Genomic DNA, 22,398 nt, shown 5'->3' with positions numbered 1-22,398 from the left:
TGAGCCCTATTTGTTACCAGAGGTCACAGGGCCGCATCCTGATTCACTTTCTCCTTTTCCATGAACACAGCTGCTTTCCCGGTGCCCTTTCTGTCTGCTGAACCGGAGGAGCTAACTGCTTGGTGATTCAGTGCGAATAATTTTCCCTGAGCTCCCAGAACTTAGAGCGTGCACTTCGGTTTCGAAAAAATAGATATATTGTAAATGCAGATTTATAATATCAGGATTATTTCCATGACAAAAGGATCCACTGTGATGTAAAAGTATAATTTTAAAGTTATTTCCCTTTGACTTGATTACTTGATTTTAAGAAATGATATTTATTTTAAAGTAAGTTATTGATCATCCTAGCTTTTAAATGTTTTATTTTCTAGCAATTAAAAACATTAAAATACAAGTTTAAGCAGCCAAGTGGTTAAAAAAGAAAGTTGAAGCTGTATGAAAGGTACAGTGAAAACAAACCTTCCTCCTGACCCCCAATTTCCTAGAATCTCTCCCAGAGGCAGTTTCTTATGTCTCCAGTTTCTTACTCATTCCTGCAGGGGTGTCATGTGCACCTGCCAGTATGTGTGTGTGTGGTTATTCTCCCAGTGGACAGATGAGAGGGGCTTGGCATGCTGTTCTGCCCCCTTCCCTTTTTTTTGCTTAATAGCTTGGAACCTCTTCTTTGTTTGAATATGTATCTCTTGCACATTCTTCCTAAAGGCAGCATAAGATTTTAGTCTCTGGGTGTCATTTCATTTACTTGGCCAGGTCTCCATTATAGACTAATCAGAGAGATTTTTTTTTTTTTTGCAACAGCAAACAAGTGACAATGGATATTCTTATTCATGTTTTTTCTAGAAAGGATTATTTTAAACAGGTAATTCTACTAGAGTATTTAAGGCTCCTTTGTGAAATCTGTCTGAGGAAGGAAATTAAGATTTTAAAGCTAACATTTAGGGTAGGGTAGTACCAATTCAGAATAACCTGGAAAGAAAGATGGATGTGGACACTGAAAATGATGAGAAAACTTTTTTTTAAAGTTCTATGAATGTGATTTATCTCCTCTGGGGAATAAAATTCTTTTACCATGTAAGCTATTCCCGTAGGGCCCTGTGAACACCTTCTAAGGGCTGAAGAGGCAGCAGCCTTTAATGAGCTCTGTCTCTTGAAGCAAGTTAAGTTTCGACGAATGAAATCACCAAGAATCTACCTCCTCCTCCTTCTAAAGAGCATAGAAACTGCCCAGTTTCAAGGCAAAACCCACACATCATTGCCTTCTGTGCTCCTATTTCCTAATCGAAAAGGAATAAAATCCTTTCATATTTATTTATCTGCTGGAGATCCTGGAGGTCACCCCTGTTAGGTATATCGGCACCTTGTAGTTCTCCCTTCCCGTCCTGGGATCGTAGCTGAGTGACAATGGCTTGTGCATCTTGCCCCTGACCGTCTCGGTGCCCTACCAGGACTGCAGGTCCCTGAGGGTGGCTCTGGCACAGGCTTTGCAGATAGTGGGATGTGCAAATTGCAGAATGAGTCTCCTTTCATCCCTCTTAAGTATTAGGCATAGAAAGTTCTTTCAGAATGGAAAGTTCTCACAGCCATTTACTGTAATGGTCCCCACATGGAGGAGAAAAACCAGTGTGCCCAATCACCCTCTGCCCCTGCAAGAAGGAAGAACCACACGGTTCTTCAAGTTTAACAGTCATCTCACCCAAATGTCAATACCGTTAATAGATCCACATATTAAAGAAATCAGTATATTATCAGGGGGCTAAAAAAGAAGATAATTCTTCTGTTTTTGATACACAGGGACATACCATTGATGCAATTTGTTCACGAAGCTTCAGTGAATGAGTGGTTAAGTTTCAACTTTAAGGCATACTTCTCCACCGTCATTTTGGGTAGCAGCAGACTGTACCTTCCTAGTGTGAGTCGCAGCTGCCGGGGGGAGAATTAGGTTTTCAGAGCAGGTGAGTAGGACTGCTGTCTGATAGACATGGGAAGCAGGCTTATCTAGGTGACAGGGTGGCTCAGGAAAGTTTCAGTGATGTGACCAGGCATCAGAATAGACAGCGCTGGTGATGCAAATCTTCATTTTGAACAAGATTCTTCTGCATTTTAAAGTTGGAGAGCTTCGACCCAGAATAGCAGTAGCTGGCTTCACAAACATGAAGTGGAAGAAACACAGGGCTTTTGTAAAACCCAGAAAAAGCCTATCACTGAATGTATCATTGAAAAAGAAACATGGACTGGAAGCTCATAAATCTGCAGAGAAAATAGCCCCTGGAGAGGAACCTGGTATTCCAAGTCGATTTGGGTAACTCGGGAGTAAGCACTGCTTTCTGAGCGCATGTTCAGCAGATTCTAGATACAAGGGTAACCCCTCGACTTCTCTCCCCTGAACAAAGGAAAGCATCAAGAAGTCATACACATTATATATGAAACAAAAGCAATAAACAAAACACACTCACTTTTCTGGCTAGTGACCAGGAGTTTGGGTTTACAGCAAATGTACTTTCCTTCCCTAGCAGCAAACTGAATTACATACAGATTAAGTTAGGTGGAGGGATGAATTTCATCAGAACTGTGTTGGATAATCTAACTTGGATGTTGAAGCCAACAGCAGCTGCTGTGGATATGGCATTAGAGTGGAAAAATCCACGGGACTCCTGTTCACCTACAAAAGCATAAAAATCACAAGATATCCCCTGGAGACTTGTGCCGCACTGTTTACCCAATGTGTTACTCTACTGAGCTGTTTAAAACACTTGAGGTCTTTTAAAGCACTGTCATATTTATTATGTCCCTGACACCCTCATCAACCCTGAGTAAATCCTAATTTTGTTTTGTGGATGAGGAAGGAGGCTCAAAGTGTTAAAAAAAAAAATCCATGCTTAAGGCAAGCAAGCGGGTAGAAACAGAACCAGGAGTGGATTGTGGGTTGCTGGCTCCTGTATAAGGGTCTTTCTGTGATATGACAACTGCCTCATTAAAGGACTTCATTTACCTAGCACGTAGTAGGTGTTGAACAAATGCTGGATAAATTAACAGCAACAGGTTAGATAATCACTAGGAACAGGGATGAAGCACTTGGGAAGTTACAAGGAAAGAGTACTAATTGGAGGAAGATGAAAAGCTATCACTGCTATTTATTAACACCTAATTTTAGGATTCTCCTTTAATCATGAAATCGAGGCAGAGGTTTTAAAAACTGTTGTCAGGAGACAGAGCTCATATTTCCTAAATAAAGAGGAGATTAAAAAAAAAACCCTATGTTTCTTCTTTGAGAAGAATACAGGTAACTTCCCAGCAGTAATATTATGGAAGTTGTTTTTTTTAACAACATAGGGGTAACCCTATATTAAGTGCTGCCTGACTTATGCCTGATAACTCCACAATTAAACCTGCAGGCTTGAACCTTTGTTTTAGTCATCAGCTAGAATTTAGGTCATTTTGAAAGTATAAAAAGGGCTTGTGTGGCAATCAATGCCTTTTATTTGTTCTTTCTTTTGTCTTTGTCACTTATGTAGAAATAGAAAACAAATTACAGCTACCCTGTAGCCCTCACAAGTCAGAATAATTTAGTTTCAATAGACTTGGTGATACTGTTTAAACCTTGAAAGTTAATAAACATGGATTTGTAGAATTAAAAATATTGAACTATCGGAGTGCTACCAACTCACAAAATTAAAGTTTTATAACCCAAAGTCGAAGACTGTATTCCACAGTTTAAATATTTCATATCTGACATTTTCCAACTCGACAATGTGAAGTCTGATTTTGATTTTTCAATCCAATATGAGTTTGGGAATTTAATTCAAAATCAAGATAAAACCGTTTCGGAGGCTACCATCTCTTTCTGTTTTTCCCTTCTTACTATGCAGGGTAATTTTTTTTCCACTTTGGAAAACAAACTTTTCTAGCTAGTGGTGTTGTAGGTATTCTGGACAATGCCGTGACTAGGAATTAACCAGTGGACATGTGTCGCTAAAGGCTAAGAACCTTGAAAATCTGAGTCTCTAATGGGATTAGTATATGACCAGATTTAACTATATATTCAAAGAATGTACTTAAAAAATAAATACCGTGAACTAGCACAGAAGCTCTTCAAAGGTGGCTTTCTCAAGCAGAGAGAGGAATTGAAAAGCTGGGTTATGTGGTTTGGGAAGGGCTTCCCTGAAGCACCTCAAGCTTCTGGAAGTGCCTTTTCTTGCTGTGAAGGGACTTCTGCTGGTTGTATGGCTGGAGGAAGCTCTGTGGGTGCAGAGTTTCTTGCTGCTCCAATGCAGCAGCCTGACACTTGGTTTTCTCTGCAAGGCCTCTGGAATCTACTGAAGGCCTTGTGTACATCACAGAGAGACTTCTACCAAAAAGCAGACGCAGAGAGATAAATATCTGGATGGAAAGGCCACCAGAGTTCACACAGAAATGCAACATAACACTCAAAGGGATTTCTCACCTAGGTGGTCTTCCCCTTTGAGAGGGCCTGATGAAAGTATGTATTTTGACTGTCAGGAAATTGGATAAATCAATACAGCTTAGTGTTCAAGCTGGATATAGACAGAAATGAAGATCTCCATGTAAACATTGGTACCATTTTGTGAGGGCTTTGGAGGTGAGCAAGGACTGTTTCTGTGTATCAGCTGTGTCTAAAATGAAGGGCAGATCTACCTCTGAGGACACTGGGACATAAGATATTACCACTATCAGCTCTCCCCATCTTTGCTTCTTAGCTTGAATACGACTGAAAGAATCTCTCTAGCTATTAAATCTCACCAGGAGAGGAAACATTAAACTCAAGTTCTCTCCTGAGTTCCTTTCACCAAATGTAAAACTTTTGGTTGGGGTAGGGGGTGGGGAATTCGCTGACCGCAGTTTAATGAAGACTGACAAAACACTAACTCCAAGGCAGCAAGGATCTCCTTAGATCCATTTTGTTGTCAAATTCACTTTTTGAATAAATGGAAAGACTAACACCTATCATTTCTTAGATAATGTTTTACTATCCTGCATTGAATAAAACTTTTTTAAACCAGGTTTCAGTGGTTCCAGAGAACCCCATGAGGGGCGCGGGGGTTGCAGATGGCTGCATTGCTCCGAATGTTCAAGCTTGACTGACCCATTTCATCAGCACTGTCAGAGCCTCGCACTGATACATGTTGACAACATTTAATCTTAAAAAATTGAAAGAAATGAATTAATATGCAAATTTCATCAGCTTTGTAATAAAAATGTCCTTGAAAAAAAACAGTGAACATGACCCCTGAGGAATTGTGTGAATTATCCCAGCTCAATTCTTTAAGTTAGTCAGAGGTACGCGGGTCCACAAGGAAATCAGTGCAGATTTGACTTGGAAATAATTATGATGAAGAACAAAACACAAGCAGGTTGAATAAATGTAACAACTTGGGAAAAAGTCTTAGTCCTGTTTGTTATTCACTTTGAATTAACAGGATTAGGTTTGGTTTTTGAAAATAAAGGAACACCACGGTGTAATTTTAACACCTACGTAATGTGAAAACTATTTTTTTGAACTATCAGTTTTAGCGCATATTAAAAATCACATCTGACACAATCAGATCTTTTTGTGGAGGACATAACAGAGTGCAGCTTTTTGGCAAAAGGGAGGATTGTAAAGAATTCTTGTGTTTAGACCATGTTTTCTATGGGATTTCTGGGTTGATCATTTTGACAGAAATGCATGGTCAACTCACTATTAACACAAATTAGACTAACTGATTTTTGCTGGTTCTAAAGTGACCTGTTGTGTCACTGAACTGACCAAATTGATGGGATCATGTAAACATAATCTCTAGAGGTGTGACTTACAATGCTCTCCACATGGGCACGAGGATAGCTCTGCAGTAAACCACAAACTCGGCCCAGGAGAACAGTCATCTAGGTGGGCACGCAACTGGGGCTTCTCTGCCTTTGGGTTTAGACTCAACCCTAGGAAGTGATAATGGGGGTTGGTCATAACAACTGAATACTTCTACGTAGATGTTCTAGGTTTTCAATGTCCCCAAAGGAGAGACAAATGTTAACAAAGGAGCATCAACCATTAAACGGAACAAAACAAAAAAGTGATGTCAATAACAGCTTACCAGAAGTCAAAATGAATGAATGAATGGCTCCAGGAGAGATTTCATTTCCTTTCCCCATGTAAATTCTCATTACTTTAAATAGATGTGTAAATATTAAGGGAAGACACGTGGGTTTCACTTCAGGCCTTTGCCTCTTGGTGCCACAGGCTGAAACTGTTTTCCCTGCGCCTCCACACAATGACTCATCCATGCTCTGAGGTCTGAAAGGAATTCAGTTTGCCTTCGGTTCAGTCCTTATTCTGGGCACTGCTGCTTGTGCCCAGGTGAAGTCTACACAAATGAAATTAAAGCTCCTTTTAAGACATCTGTGTATATCTAATGCTTGTTAAGAAAAAAAAAAGAATCAGCCCCAGAACTGACCATCTCACATAAAGACCCCAAATAAAGGTTGTTAACAATCTGAAAAACACAGAGTCTTTTAGAGGCTCTGAAATTCTGTAACTTTTCTGATTTCGTATATCCTTATACAATTGGGGCACTATAATACAGACTTTGCCCAACCAAATTAATGTCGTTTGTAAGCTTTTGCGGTTCCCTACAAAAGGCCTTTAAGTTTCTCCTTTCTTTCTTAATCTACCATCAGTAAAATCCTACTTTTATAGTGCCCTTTGCACCTGCTTGCATAGAATGAATAACCCAACAGTTTAATTATGCACTGTTCTGTCGGTTAGGAAGTGATATAAAGTTGCAGATAGAAAAAAAAAGAATAAAAACTTCTTTTGGTATCCCAAATTAATATATGTCAAGCTCAGGGTAAATCTTAATCTTTTTGAAACATTTTTCTAAAATAGATGTTCTTTTATCATCTGGCACATCAAGACCCGTTGGAGGGAGGGAATAAAAAAAAAAGAGGCATTTGGTTAACATGCTGCAGAACAGCACTCTCTTTTCCACCTCACTTCAGGCTGTTCTTGAAAGATCTGAACAGTTGTGTAATAATGAAAAATGGGCAATACTTGTGGGGCATTGCCTGCGCTCACATACCTCCGCCCACGCATTCATCATTCTGCAGGTATTGTCAGGGAAAGTTTAATTGCATAAACACTCTGTAACTGTCCTGTCATATTTCTTGTCAGTCTGGATTCCCTCTCTGGGCTCACTATCTCACAAAACTATAATTGAATTGCTACCAAATCACAAGAGTACCCCCCCAAATAAAATCTTTATGAATAGAATTTGTTTCCTATCAGCAGATTTGACAAATTGTGCCAGAGGAAGGGCCTTGGTGATAATTTTTGAGTTTATTCTCAATCTGGCTATTTGCTGAATGCTCTTATCTATTTTTAAAAAATTTTAAAGATTCTTTGACAGTAGGGAGGAGGGGAGGGGGGAGCATCCAACAACCCTAAGGGGCTCTGTGGTAACAATTCTGCAGGACCCAAGGAAGCCAGGGGAAAAAGTATAAGATTATCTTTGCCCTACTGTGAAAGGGTGCCATTGGTAAATGCAAGATATTCGAATTAATTCAGAATTAAATTGGGAATCTGTCAAAGCTGAGATTTCACCAAAGTATGTGAATTCTTAGTTATGAGGTATTAAGTATCCAATTTAGTCCAGTGTTTATTCCATTAAACTCGCACTTCGTTTCTCTTTGCACCGAACCTTTTGGTGATCATTACTCATATATGAGCTCTGAGCAGCCAGATTCTTTGACAGATTTTTAGAACCATGGACAAATGAAAATTAATCAAAGGCATGACATGCAATTTACTAAATCACATGATCATGAAATTTTAATGCATTTATAACATTGTCAAAGTATTAATAGTTTGCAAAAAACAAACAGAACAGAATGTATCTGATGTGGAATGAGGATTCTCTCTTGTCTAGTCTTTGTTTCATTTTACACTCTTGTAAACCATATCCCACCTCCCCAGTTTTACAACGCAGACTCTCAGCAAAGGCCCAGATACCAGCCATTCTCTTTTCTAATTCCATTGGTGGTATAGGCATGAAATATGGCTCTTAGTGAATAACTCTTAAATAGGACTGGGCTTCACCCAGATTGACAACTGTCTGATTGTTTATGTTTTTTAAATATGCTTATCAAAACCATGTAGGATTGATGGGTGTTTTTAGATAAAGTTATGTTTTTGCAACAGACTTAATTTAGGACTAAGGTTAAGGCTTAGGATAAATGAGTGCATTAGATGATTAAAGAACATTTGTCTTGTGGGACATTGAAGTCATTTATTTATGACACTTAAAAACAAGCTAGGAAAGAAAGCATCGAGGGTTTACCGAATCAGTTTTATACAAATGTTAAACTAAAACTAATGACTTTTTTTAATGGAAACTCCAAGATATGCCAGTTTACTAAATATCCAGAGGCAGAATCAAATGTGCAGTGGAGTAAACATGATGAAAAAATACCGGACTTTAGAAAAAAGTCCCAATGCTGTGTATATGTGTGTATGTACAGCCATGTGTGCCTTTTTCCAAAAGGTTTTTTTAAAAAATGTAATTGCTCCTTTATTTGAGGAGCTAGGTCTTCTGCTTCTCTTTTATTCTTAAAATGCTCTCATTTCATTTATATAGTACGAGAAGATTTTCTGTTGGTATAGGAATCTGGACTATCGTATTGCACTGGGTATGATAAAATACCTTGTCAGGGGCGACTGGATGGCTCAGGGGACTGGTAATGGGATATATAGAGCCTTTCACCCATAGGTCATTGGCTTGAATTCTGTCCAGGTTGGCAGTGACTAAAAGTCATTAACATCTCATGACTGCCTGGTGGCCTATGTGAAATGAGTTTCTTAATTTATTTATTTAAGTCCATATATAGGACCTATGGCTAGGGCATCTGGGCATCTCTCTTGCCTTTACAGAAGCATTCCACCAGATCTGCACTCATTTCAGGTCTCAAGATTAGTGATGAACCGAAACCCTCCTACACAAAATAAATTGACTCATTTAAAGTTCAAACCAATAGCTGGGTGCTTCCACCCAATTTTCCAGCACAGACCAGAGGGTGTATGAAAGCTGATTTGATAATAAAAGGAGCCGTAGGTTGTAGAGACTTAACATTCCCTTCGGCATCACTTGGTTTTTTGTGAAGCATAATCTATGCTGTGGCTGTGGCCACACTGCCGTGGCCCAGCTAGATGAAAAGGGAGAATACAGCAAGCGCATCGTACATGCTGTGCAGCAGCTAAATCTTTGGGTCATAAGCAGAACACATTTTAATAGGCTGGGCTGGAAGCTGCAAACCCTTGGAGACCAGCATTGAGGTCTAGTCCTCAGTGGCCCTGGGCAGCCTCCAAGCTAGCCTTGGAAACGGGGGAGTAAGCAGGCAGAGCTTGGTGTTCAGAATCCAGAAACAGTGGGATGGACCTCTGAGAGTAAGAATGAGGCACCTCTGTTATGCTTTAAGAAAACTGAGTATACAAAAAAATGTGAATCTGCAAAACAGTATCTGTTGTGCATTAGCGAGGTTGGAGGAAGGTACGTTTCCAAGAGAGTCTTTCCCCTTAAATGGAGCCTTTCCAAATGGACTTCGTTCAAGGTGTGTGTGTGTGTGTGTGTGTTCAGAAGCACACCTTTGGGTACTGTGATCCATGAAGAACTAGAATCGGGGCTCTTTAAGAGAGATAGCTGGAACACGGTGACAATGTAGCCCAAATTCAAACCTTTCAAGTTGGCACAGGAGCCAACTTTGTCACCTAAGCCCTGGCCAGACTTTCCATAAGGAATAACTTTGGTAATAAGTTATTAACAAAATTAATAATAATTAATTAATAATAATGATGATACTCATTGAACCCTTACAATGTGCCATGCTACTGCTCTAAGCATTTTAGATGTACTAAAAATGGGCAGCCACAGTCATACCCTCACACCAGAATCTACTGGTGTGTGGCTCTGCTGAGTGGGAAACCACAGACGTCCATGCTCTGCCTATTAAGTGAAGACCAGGGAGGATAGGGTGGAAGAGGGATGTGAGACCCGCCGATCAGAGCCCAGGGCTGCTTTGAAAACTGTGAAATGTGGAGCTGACAGGTCTTGTCTTGGAACTTTTCAGTGAATTACTAGATTCATCTAGGAGCTCACCTTTAGGAAAGCTTGCAGGGCACCCCGAGGACTGAGGAGAGACATTTGGGAGAGCTATCAGAGGAAATGGATGATTTAACCTCAGAGCCACATGGCTGGGCTGCGATCCTGCCTGCAGGAGTGACTTGGAGGAAGTGCCTGGCATGGACGGGCAGGGGTGGCACCCGGGTAGCAGAAACAAGATCATGGGCCTCATTACATGTTTCTGGGATGTTACTTTCTCTCTAAAGAAAAGTTTCCCATAGTTAAATAAACTGGGAAAGGCTAGTTCAAACAAAATAAATAGACTCAGTGATGACACAAATGTCAAACCTTCACTAAGGTAATGTTCATTGCTTATCGTCAACGGGAAGATGGGCAACGAAGCCTTTTCCTCTGCTCTTTAACTAGGGGATCCTTTTCACAAAGAGCATTTCACAGGGCAGTTACAATAAAGAGCACGTTTTGGGAAGTACTGTCTCAGAGTCCGCGTTGCTCTGCATTTTAGAAAGCAGAGAAGACCCAACTGGTCCATTACAATCTGATGTAAGGATTCACCTCTTATTTATAAAATGGAGACCACTATTAACTAAGTCTTTCAACAGAAATCCTTTTGGTTAGATGGTTTATGTGAATAAAAGTGTTGTGAGAACAAGGACCTTCTGGGTAACTACCATATCCTTGATTCTAGGACAGAGCCTGGCAATAAATAAATGGCTGGATGAATGAATGAGTGAATGTTTCCTATATTTAGACTACTGGACTTATGGTATTTCTGTACTTTTATATCTCTTCTGCAAAATGGAAAGTATTTCCCTAAATATTGGTCAAATTTTAAATTCACTTTTATATTATCATGAAATCAATTTCTACCTCATTTTGACTAACAGTAATTTGGGGGATCAACAGATACTTTTAATTCTCCTCCAGTGTCAACCAAGAGATGGCTGGACACAGGAGAGTTGAGTTTTAGGTTCTTTTTTTTTTGACTTTGCAGTCATGAATTTTATATTTTAGTATGAGACAAAAATAGGTAAATTTTAAAAACACTACAATAAAATTGAAGGACTTATATTAATTGATTCTAACACTTAAAAAGCTGCAATAATTAAAATACATGGAATTACCAAAATGACTGAAACTTACATAAAAGGAATAGAATAGAGATTCAAGATATAGACCTATCCATACATATATTTAGTCAATAATTTTGCAAAAGCAATTCAAAAGAAGAAACAATGTCTTTTCAAAAGAGGATGCTAGGACAATTTGACAGCCATATGCAAATCATAAAATAATAAAATAAGTATAAAACTGTTAACTCAAAGTGGATCATAGACTTACATTTAAATGTTGACATTATAAAATTTTTAGAACAACCCATAGGATGAAATCTTTGTGCACTTGCATGTATAGGGATATCTCATTGTAATTTTAGTTTGCAATTTACTATGGCTAATGGTGTTGAACTTCTCTTCCTGAACCTGTTCACCATTCATATATCTTTTTTCATCAATTGTCTGTTACAGTCTTTTGTCCATTTTAAACTGGATCATTTTGTGTCTTATTATAGAGTTTTGAGAATATTTTATATATTTTGGATATAAGTTCGGATATAAGCCTATTAGAGTTTCAGGTTCTTTATGTCACAAATTTTACCACTGCTTTTACTGGTGTTGTTTTTATTTGGAGAGGACATCCCCTAACAAGTGAGAGGCACTGATCAGCCGACTTATATTTTACTGAAGGCACAGATATGCTTTAATAAACCATAAGGAGGAACAGCTTTGAATCTTAAGGATATTTGTATCTTAATATTTCATGATAAATAGCATATGCAATTTATAATTTTCAAATATTTCAAGATTTTATTACCAATTGATAAAAAAAATGAGAGTGGACAGATGGTGTCATCAATTCTACTCATTTGAAAACTTGAGACTTGTGTAATTTCTAGAGTATTACCTATTAGCTCCTGGCTAAAGACTGACCACAAGGTACATTTCTACCTTTTTCTATTATCTTAGTTCCAAATCATCATTTCTTCCTTTGCAATAATTCTCAAGGTCTGCTCACTCACTTCTGGATTAAAGAAATGGCCTCTTGAATGGTTTCTAGTCTACTCTATGCAACACATCTTTCATATTCTTACAAAAACGAAGAATCAGGTATTAAGTCCAGTAAACATAAGTCACCTGCAGACAAGAATCAGCATAACACCAGGAAGACTGTTCTAACAGTCAGAGCTGCTGAGGGGGGATGGAGCATGCCCCAAGCTGGGGGCCTCAGGGAGGGGTTAGACAGCTATTATAGATGGATGTTGAGGAACAGCTTGAGGATGTTGGAAAGGTTAAGAAGAGAAATTCTGGTGTCAAGTTGCTTGGGTTCAAGTCTTAGGCTCTCCACCTACTAACTGTATGACTTTTCCAAATTAAAAAAAAAAATTGTTCTTTTCTTAGTTCCTTCATCTGTAAAGTGGGAAAAATAATGGTACCTTCTTCATTGTATTTTGTAAGAAATGAGCTTAGGAGAGTGTTTGATACTTGGCAACCATGCGATGAATATTAGTAGTTATGCTGGATAGGGATTCAGGAGCCCATAGGTAGTTGTATATGACGCTCAAGGGAGGATCCTTCCGAATTCAGAATGTGGTTTGATATCTATGGGTGTTAATGTTTTCCTTGGGTCACTGCTCTATTGAATGAGTTATAATCAGAACTTATCACACTGATCTCAGATGCTTTCCCTGGCACTCCAGGGGCTCCAAGATCTGGCTCCATCCTGAATAAGCATGCATCTTTGCCTCACTGGGGAAGACAGGGCTCCTTCCTGCCTCCTACAGGCAGTGTCCTCACTCCCACTTTGCGGCTTGAGATGAGTCTCCTGGAAGATCATGTCTCCCTCTTTGCTCTTAGGTTGGTTTTCATGCAAGTCATCTCTCCTCATCAAAGCCACCCACAATCATTTAGCCTCTCCCTGGTTTCTTACACCACTTGCCAGTTTCATCCCTCAGCGGGGAACAGCAGCACTAGCATTCTTTTTTCTCTGATAGTTGACTGTGTATAAGTCTTATCATGATCAGTTTCCTAAGGGCAAGTATCACATCTACCTCTTATCTTCTCCGTAAGCACCTACCAAAGTGCTCAAAACAAAACACATGGCCTGAGTTCAAATCCCAGGGCCACAGTCGCCTCTAGTGTGAGGCAGGCCATTTACCATCTCTAATTTTGGTTTAGGTACATTTTGAGAAAAATTACTGGAAACATGCCTACTCTTGTAATTGGAACATATAGGTAGAACGTAATAAAAGCTATCATTAACGTTATTAGAATATTTGCAACAAGTTCTGGCTTGCGTAGAAAAAGCTAAAGGGCCAATTTTCCAAAGCCAGCATTTCCTGAATTTCAGTTAGTGAAATTTCAGTATGAGTAGGAGGGAGGCAGTTTGGGGGCCCCTCCCATTCAGAACACTCCTATAGAACCAGGGAGATCAGTAGAGACAAATTTATATTCCTGTGAATGTATCATGTAACAGGTATTTTTAAAGGCTAATTAAATAAACAAACAACCCCCCCACCCCGGACAATATGTATCAAAGTCCCTGCCAGTCATGGTCTGTGTGTGTCTGGGCATGTCAGAGTAGCTTGCTCGCAAGGAAGCCATGTTCCTGGGTTGAATTTCAGGGCTGAAGTTTAACCTGAGTAGTTCAGCCAAGACTGCTAACAGCTGGGGCCTGTAATACAATGCTGCCTTGCTCCTACACCGCCGTGCCCTGTCATCATCATCCTCCTGCTTTGTATTCACGATCTGTCCCCTTCACATGATGGTCAGCTCCTGGAAGGCAGGGAACTTCATCTTTGTTTCCTCAGTGCTTTGTCTAATGTCTGACACATGGCAGACATACAATCAATGGTCACTGAATAGTCTACATAATCCCGATTACCAGGTATGTCTGGGTTTTGAATGAAAATTCACTCCAATTAGTAACAACTAGGTCCCCTCTCAGGCTAGTTTTGTCAACAAACAGAAGATGGGTTGATGTTTGCCATGGGTCCCAAGAAGCCATGTCCATGGCTGTATGTCACGAGCAGGCACCTTCAGGAGCATGTGACCACCACCTGATGACCTATTGCTCTTCTTGCTCTTTTTCCATCTCACGCTTGCTTGGGAAACTGAAAGGAAGAGCCTGGAGAAGGTGCACAGAGCCTGGCCGCACAGTGGCCAAGGTGGAGCAGAGGCCAAATGCGCAGAGACAATTGTGGCTGCACTCCTGGCTGAGGAGACAAGTAGCTAATGGGGATTGAGAGACCTAGGGCTGAGTTTTGCCTGTAATTGATTCAGATCCTACTGTTCATTGTGGTGGAAGGAGTTTCAGTGTAGAGATGGAGGAGGAGAGAAGGATTAGCTGCAGGATTTTAGTTCTAAGTGAGAGAATACAGTCAAAAACAAAAGATGTTTTAACCCAATAAAATATGTGCGTGAGGGGATTGTTAGGTTGCTCTCAGGGCTTCAGAAACCCCTTGGAGAAAATTCCTCTGGTTCTGTACCTACCAGGGTTCTATCTCCTTTCTCCGGTTGCTAGGCTTCTCACCTATGCAACCCTAACACTGTACTCTTGACTCTAATCTTGGCTGCTAAACTAACCTGTGTGGTTTGGGGCAAGCCACTTAGAATTTCCATCATTTCCCCCAATCTGTAAAATAAGGATAACACGCTGACCTGCCTCAGAGGGACAGGGTGTGAATTAACTCCTGTAATTAGTGGTTTCTGTGCTCTGCATACACCAAGCGCGATATGAATGCCAACCATTGTCACAGTGGCCTGCAAACGCTTTGCTTCTAAAGCTATATTTGGGAATAACTGCTTGGCAAAGAGTTGACAACTGCAAGTTGCAAACTTTACACAGAAGCAATATTTCCAGTATTTTCCCCAAGCAATCATGAGTAAATTGCTCACTAGGGGTGGAAATGGTTTCCAGCCGGTTCTGCCTCTTCTGAACTGTGCACCCTGCAAAGCTCAGTCAACACCGGGTAACTGATCCTTCTTAAGTCTGCTGTTGAGTGTAGAGGAGGAATTCAGAATGGTATCATTTGGACAGGGATGAAATTTCTGTGCAGCCATATGTATTAAAGGCAAATAACTTGTGCTTTGTTCAAGGCAAGAGTTATAGAAATAGAATCTTTAATTTGTTAATATCCAGTGACAAAGACAGCCACATTGTTTTTTATGGGGAAGAACAGGTCATCCATTAACAACTTGTCTTGGGTTTTATTTTAGAAACTCTGAAATGTACCCCTTATTACCATAAGTAAAGGAAAGTCAAAATTATGACCTAGAAAGCTTGGTAAAACAACTTAAAAATAATGGGTTTAAAAAATTGATTTTCTAAACCTTCAATAGAAGGTTTATGGAAAAAAATGCTGCATATAAACTGAGTGAACCTATTGTGTATTTTGGTAAGAGGCCTACACTTCTATTATTGAACAAACCATTTGCTATCCTGTAAATACCATTATATTAATTTATATAAAAGTTGCACTTTTTTGAGTTGCAACCACTGTGATCTAAATTTTGGAAGAGAAAGTTAGTTTCAGTATGGCAGACAGAGTTAGGGTGCCATCCAGCATCTCCCCTGGAAACTAAAGGGAGGCTGCCTTTCTGTAGCTAAGTGAGTCACCAAACAGGGATTTTCACAGATTAGGGTATCACGCCCCCAAGGATGCCTTGTGCTGCCGCAGAGCTTTCTCAGAGCTGGCCTGGAAGAGCGGAGCTCAGGTGCTGGAGCAGCAGACCCTGGTAGGAAGGACAGATTTCCTCTTATTTTCTTTAGCTCCCTCAGGCAAGATCCTAGAAATACACACAAGGTTGCTTTGCAGCTGTTCTCACCATACACAGACAAGCACACAAAAATGTGAGCAAACACAAATTAGGGTTCTACGTGCTCTTAGGCCTTGCATACCAGAAGAAAGCACTGGGAAAATGTATTCCCTTCTGTGGCCATTCCAGGGGATCTCGTTTTAACTTAGCTGAAGATAAAGGCGACATTTAAGAAAAGCCTACTTTCTGCAGGAAAAAAATGGTACTGAGTCAAGGTAGCTTTTTTTTAGGCAAAAGGAGCATCCTGAGTTTGGCGAGGCAGTCCCTATAGTAGTACTGGCTTGTTTTTGGAGAGTGTGTGTCATCTTCATTCAGGAGTGGCAAGAGATAGTTTTTATTTCATTTCAAAATAGCGATGTAAGGGAAATACATCATCTTGCAAATACAGTTTTTGGATGAAAGCTGAGTTTATGTGTAAAGGATGTCTCTGGGTTATGGAAAGATGACTTTTTGTTAGGCTGCTATCTGACTATTAGAATTGACACATACATGTGCACACAAGTATTAACAGGAATCAGGCCAGGTTGGGGTAATCGTGAACTTGTCTGGCTCTTTGCTACAGCTACAGTAGAGATGCATTTCCTATTCAGTCCAGCAGAGATAACCGTGGTACATTATCTGATGGATTTATCTTTGCTTATATTGTATGAATATGGAAAGGAATTAAACGTGTGTTTACAGTTTGATAAACATTCAACATAAATTATACATTTTAATTTCATTTATTAGTTGGGGACTATGGAAAGCAGGAATTTCATTGCATACAAACTGCCATTCAGATCGAAGGATTAGCAGTTTCCTGAAAAGGTACACTAATTGTAGGAACAGAATTGATTTCTATCTCAAGTGAGTCACGACATGGTTTGTATTCAGAGCTTTAGAAAGGCAAAAGAGGGGCCAGTTCATCCTCATGACTATACAGTTCATATTTAACACTTCCTGTGGGTCTAACATTGTCATCGTGAATAATTCTAGTGCTAATAAACCTATCATTTGACAACTTGAATATTGTCATTACCACACAAATTATCAAGCTCTATTTATGCCTAAAAGAACTTGGCCTGATCTTTTAGCATTAGCATGCAGAGCAGTCTCCATGATATTATCTTACCATATAATGACTCCAAAAATCTCACAGAGATTAATGGTGATAACATAATTCCAGAAAGTTGCCACTCTATATGTAGAAATATATTGGCAATAAAAACCAGTCACTGTGTGCCTTTCCCCAGTAGGGGATCTCTCACTTTTCTTTGATTTTTAAAGGCTTCAGATCAATAACTGGAGTGACATTATTAACAGCTCCCTCAGCACCTTGGCCAGCGCTAATATTAAATCCATTACACCTTCTGTTTGACATTTGCAGTACAGCAGAAAGTGCTGTAGATACAGTCACATTGTCTGGGGACTGAGGTTGGATGTGGGGTTAGTAAGATGGTTTCCCTTGCTTGACTTCTAAATTCAGTTCATTGATAGGAAACTTAAACCAATACCAAAAAAAAAAAAAATCAAAGTATCTTCCCCTCCTACTCCAACCCTATACTAGGTGGTAAGTATTTCACCCATAAAAATACAATTATATCTCGTGTCTAAGCAGCTTTTGAAATACAATATTGATCTGATCCTCAGATAAATTTTTACATTCTTTGTTGTTATTCCTAAACATTTGTGCCTTTAATTATATCACTTGTTATGAAAATCGTCTAACGAATGCAGAGGAATTGAGTTCCTGTAGAATCAGGAGCTGATCCCATTTACCACAGCACAGGGGCATAAGTAGAAAATGAAGATTATTTCTATTCAGGCAAGTACTCAACTGCTTCAGTTCTGCTTGCCTTTAAAATATTCAGGACGTAGAGTAGGTATAAAAGCATAAAGATCATACTACTACAGTAATTATCTTAACCTCCTATAACAGGCTAGGTCTGCTTGAAAGTTTAGACAAAACACAATAGCCTCTACTTTAGATAGCCAATGGCTAACCATGTTGTCGTAGTTACTCTCACTCTTCACCAAGAATACTGTCTCACACATTTTACTAAATTGTCTGTATCCCAGTGCAGTATTGATTTCTCCCTCTGTGAGCTCGCACCCATTCAGTAAGCAGCAAGAACCTCGTATCCTGGCTGAATTCTCCCCGAAGTGGGGCCCAGGTGTGTTACTCCCGACAGTGGTCCCTATGGCTGGGAGCTGATGGTTATAGCTCGTGGGGAACAAACCACTGGAGACAGGAAATTTTACGTTAAGTGAGAAACATGGCAGGGAAAGCGGTCTGTGAGGTTAAGTGAAAAAGCAGGCTACCAGAAGCATGTATGTTACGGTTTAATTTTAGTCAAACAAAATCTAGACGGCTATCTAGCATACAGCTATAAGAACAGTGGTTATTTGGGGTGGAGGTGTTTTGGTCTTTATACTTGGTTTTCTGCATTCTCGAAATTTTTCACAATGGGCATGAGCTTTACAACTGGAAAATATCAGTCCGTTTTAATGAGGAGGAAGAGGGAGGAAAACACAACAATTTTGATGACCTAACTCAAGGAATATTACTCTTTGCTTTCAGAATAGGGAAAAATTTCAAGTACCTCCAGGATTTCTTATTTATTAAGCATTTAAAAGATGTGGCACTAAGATTTATTTTTTAAAATGATAGCACTCATAACCCCAAAATTATAGAATCATTAAGAGTGATGAAAAGAGACAAGCAGATCTACAAAAACAAAATGAGCCACCCAAACATCTTGTTTCAGAGGTTGTGTGCTGCCCCCCTGCCCCCCACCCACCCTGCCATCTTGCAGGAGCCACAGGAGCAGAGGCAAGGGTGCAGGCAGGACCCAAGCACAGAGCAATCTCTTCTAAAATGCTTGGACTCAAGCCCCTAAAGAAGCACGCTAGAACTTTCTAACTTTTAAAAATAGGCTACCCATTTATTTTTCTTCCGCCTGCCTTAAGAGTTCTCTAAAAGAAAGAGCATATTTATTCAACTATTAATGAATCTGCATACATATAAAATATTTATTTGGGTTTGCTGTCCAGTCAACAGCTTTTTTTCCCCTGTCTCATTATCTGGAGACTCATTCAAGACAAGACAATCATAGGGCTGGCAGGTCAAAGAAATAGAATTCCTATTATGGGACAGGATCACTGCCTCTTAGGCTGGTTTAGTCACTTATTTCCTTTTATTATAATGCCAAATGTTATTTAGATTTCAGTCACTTAGTAATGCTACACTGAACACATCGGGGCTTCTGAAAAATTCCATACCTACTAGTCCCTTCATTTTCATAATCACCACATATTGATATCCGTTTTCCAACCAAATTACACCACTATTTAAGCAAGAATCTGTGCTTTATCAGAGTTTTAAAGATTATGATGTAGTGAACAACAGTCTTCAAAAATGTCCCTTCATGTTATTAAGAATTAGAAAATCTTGTTAAAATTCTTTCAGCTTTTAAGAAACATAAGCCGCTTTGGGATGTAGTGCCTGATGTGGACTTTTAAAGTCATTCCCCTGGAGCAATGATCTGCATTAGTGAAGATATTTAGCTAAAGGTAGCATCCTACACTGCCTTTCAGTATTTGAGCAGTCAATCTAATTGCCTTTTTAAGACAAAGACTGAAAATCACCCACACTCCAGAATCATACGGCAGAGACAGTTTAACACTCTCTAATGGTGAGACGTCTACTCTCCATCAAGGAAGAGACGCACTTCTCACGCGACTGCCGCTAATGAGCCCAAGTTGTTAAGGAACATGGAAAGTGGAATTCTGCATTTTCCCAGTTAGGATGGCTCAAGGAGGGCCAGGAAGGCAGGGGAACGAGCCCTGGGTAAATTTTCAATCACACTTCAGTGTTAAATGACAGAGTAACTGTAAAGGATATATGTTGTTTTTCTAATATCTAGAATTAAAGATGCTAAGTGAGAACTGAGTCCTGACAGTGTTCATGGAGCTGTTTTATGCAACCTGGTGCTTCACAGAAGGCATGGGATTCATCAGAGTTTTTATAATTAATCTCAAACCAGTTTGATTTTGACTAGCTTAGGGATACCCTAGCAGAGCTGCTTTGCAGGCTGTGGATTTTGTTTTTCCTCTTCCAGGGGACAAGTCACCCTTCACGGGTTTAGGGAGACATCAAGTGCAATATGGATCAACAGTGGGGTCTGGCTACCAAGAGGACCCGCTTTAACCTGGGGCTGCGTAACAGGAGTATAGTAGCCTAACCCGAGAAGGGTGACAGTCCCCCTGCTTTGTGCTCATCAGAATATATCTAGAGGCTACACAGTTCTCAGGGCCCTGTTTTTAGAGGGTTACCAACAAACAAGAGCATGGCCAGGGGAGGGGGACCCAAGTGGTGAGGGTCTTAGCCTTACACCACTGAATGGTGGCTGTGGACCTGGAGAGAAGGAAGGTGGGAGGAAGAATCTGGTGTCTCTGACTTCATGTATTTGAGAGGCTGTAATGGGGAGGAAGGAGTCAGCCTGAAATGTGGTCCCAGAGGGCAGACCTTGGGTCAGTGGGGGAGAAGTTGCAGCCAAGTCGATTCTGGCTCCATATCAGGAAGAACTTCCTATCAGACCTGCTGACCAACCGAGTGGGAAGCTTTGTGTGTTCCTGGGCTTCGAATCAGGAATGAGCAGAGATTGGAAGGGCCTCTGTTGGTTTTGCTGTAAAGGGATGGTTGCATAGGTTGGAGGTTGGATTCAAGGATTGTTGAAGATTCTTCTTAACTTGAGAGTTCATGATTCAGGGCAACAAAGTCTACTCTTCCATGGCCTTAGTTGACATTAAGGTTGTAAATTTGATTTCTTATACACTGATTGTTTAAGAGTCATGAGCAACTCAGGTTTCCCAACCCAACTCTAAAATGAAAGAGTAGAAAACTATTTTCATGTGCTACTTCTCAAATATGCCCAGATGTGAACAAAGCAGGTGCAAGGATCTCACTGACGTATCTATTCAGTAAAGCCAGTGAGCCATGGTATAAGAATATATGACTCCCCCTGACCTCTCAGAAGAAAATTATTTTCATTTTTAAATAGTAAAGAGTAGTCTTAAATACTCTTTTCTCGAGCATGGGGCTCACCAGAGAAGAATGCTGACCAATACTATAAAATAATGCCCTAGAAGCTGCAGTTAACTTAAACGGGGAAACATGGATTGATTCCAGATGGAATGAAAATACTTCCAAAAGAGGCAAATATGTTTTTTTTTCCCTTCTGTGTGAGCAACCATGCTGTAATTATTTCTAAGCAGGTCAAATAAAAGTGTTTTCTTGGAAGTATGTAGAGTTATTGTTAATCTAAACAATAGATTTTTCTTTCATAAAATGCTTTTGTATTGCAAGACTGTTTTAGAACAACATTATCAAGTAAAGTACAAACATCTTGAGAGTGCAAAAATAATTTCCCAAGTAAGCAAATAAAACTTTGCACTTCAAATCAGGCCTTGATTCATTAAAAATCTTAAACTTCTCATGAGAAAAATTAACATTTAAACCACTGCTGCTTGGCCAAGCACTCCACCACACAAGAATATGAAATATCTCCTCTAAAAAAGTACAAAAAGGACAAAACCACAAATGTGGAACTTCAATTAATTTAAAGCCCCAATCAGCAAAGAATAAATCCTTCGCAGATCTAATTACCAGCGCTCTCGGAAGACCCAGGCCGACCAGCCAATCTTCCCCGTGTTTGAACAGCTTGATGAACTAGGGGACTGATGGATATCAAGTCATTTTGTTTAATTTATAAATGGATTTTCCCCTAATACTTAAATTATCATCAGTACAACACAATGAAAATGGGAACATTCTGAATGCAAAGTCTATAAGAGTCCTGGAAGGAATCCCAATGAGGAATGTCACCTCTGCTCATTCCTCTATACAATTGATCTAATTAAATACTGAGGGTGGAAAGGCAGTTTAAAATGTAGCCATTTCTGTTTTCTTTTTAGCCTTAATTTATCTGTTCACATCTTTCAAGTACCTTCTGATACTAAAAAAAAAAAAAAAAAAAAAAAAAAAAAGAAAGAAACCAAGATTCTACAAGCCCCTAATACTTTTAATTCTCCACAAGCTAATATTCAAAAAGTCTTTGCTATAGATGAATGCATTACATTTCGCCATGGTAACAATAAAGAGGAAGAGAGCTTTCCAAATCTGAACCTTTTTCCTCCATTAATTTGAACGAGAAACTCAAGGAACGGGGACCTTCTGTATGTACTGTTCAACTGAAATTAGATCTCTGGATTATCCTTATTAAAATGTCTTCTTATTTTCAAATCTCTTCCTTATTTAATTACTGCACAGGACAGAAAGCTGCACAGAATTGTTAAATACCATCAGACCTATTTATAGTCTCTTCACACTGGCAACTTGAGCGCGATTATTGGCAAAGGTC

At 39.6% G+C, this 22,398-nt stretch overlaps 1 protein-coding gene across 6 annotated transcripts in view; it reads right to left on the bottom strand.

Annotated features, from left to right (window-relative positions):
- The window catches only part of NPAS3 (neuronal PAS domain protein 3), a 798,065-nt gene that overhangs the window by 98,727 nt on the left and 676,940 nt on the right, over positions 1-22,398 (bottom strand). The window lies entirely within an intron of this gene.

This window comes from Vicugna pacos, chromosome 6, assembly GCF_048564905.1.
Source record: "Vicugna pacos chromosome 6, VicPac4, whole genome shotgun sequence".
NCBI lineage: Eukaryota > Metazoa > Chordata > Mammalia > Artiodactyla > Camelidae > Vicugna > Vicugna pacos.
This window is presented reverse-complemented; position numbering and strand designations above follow the sequence as displayed.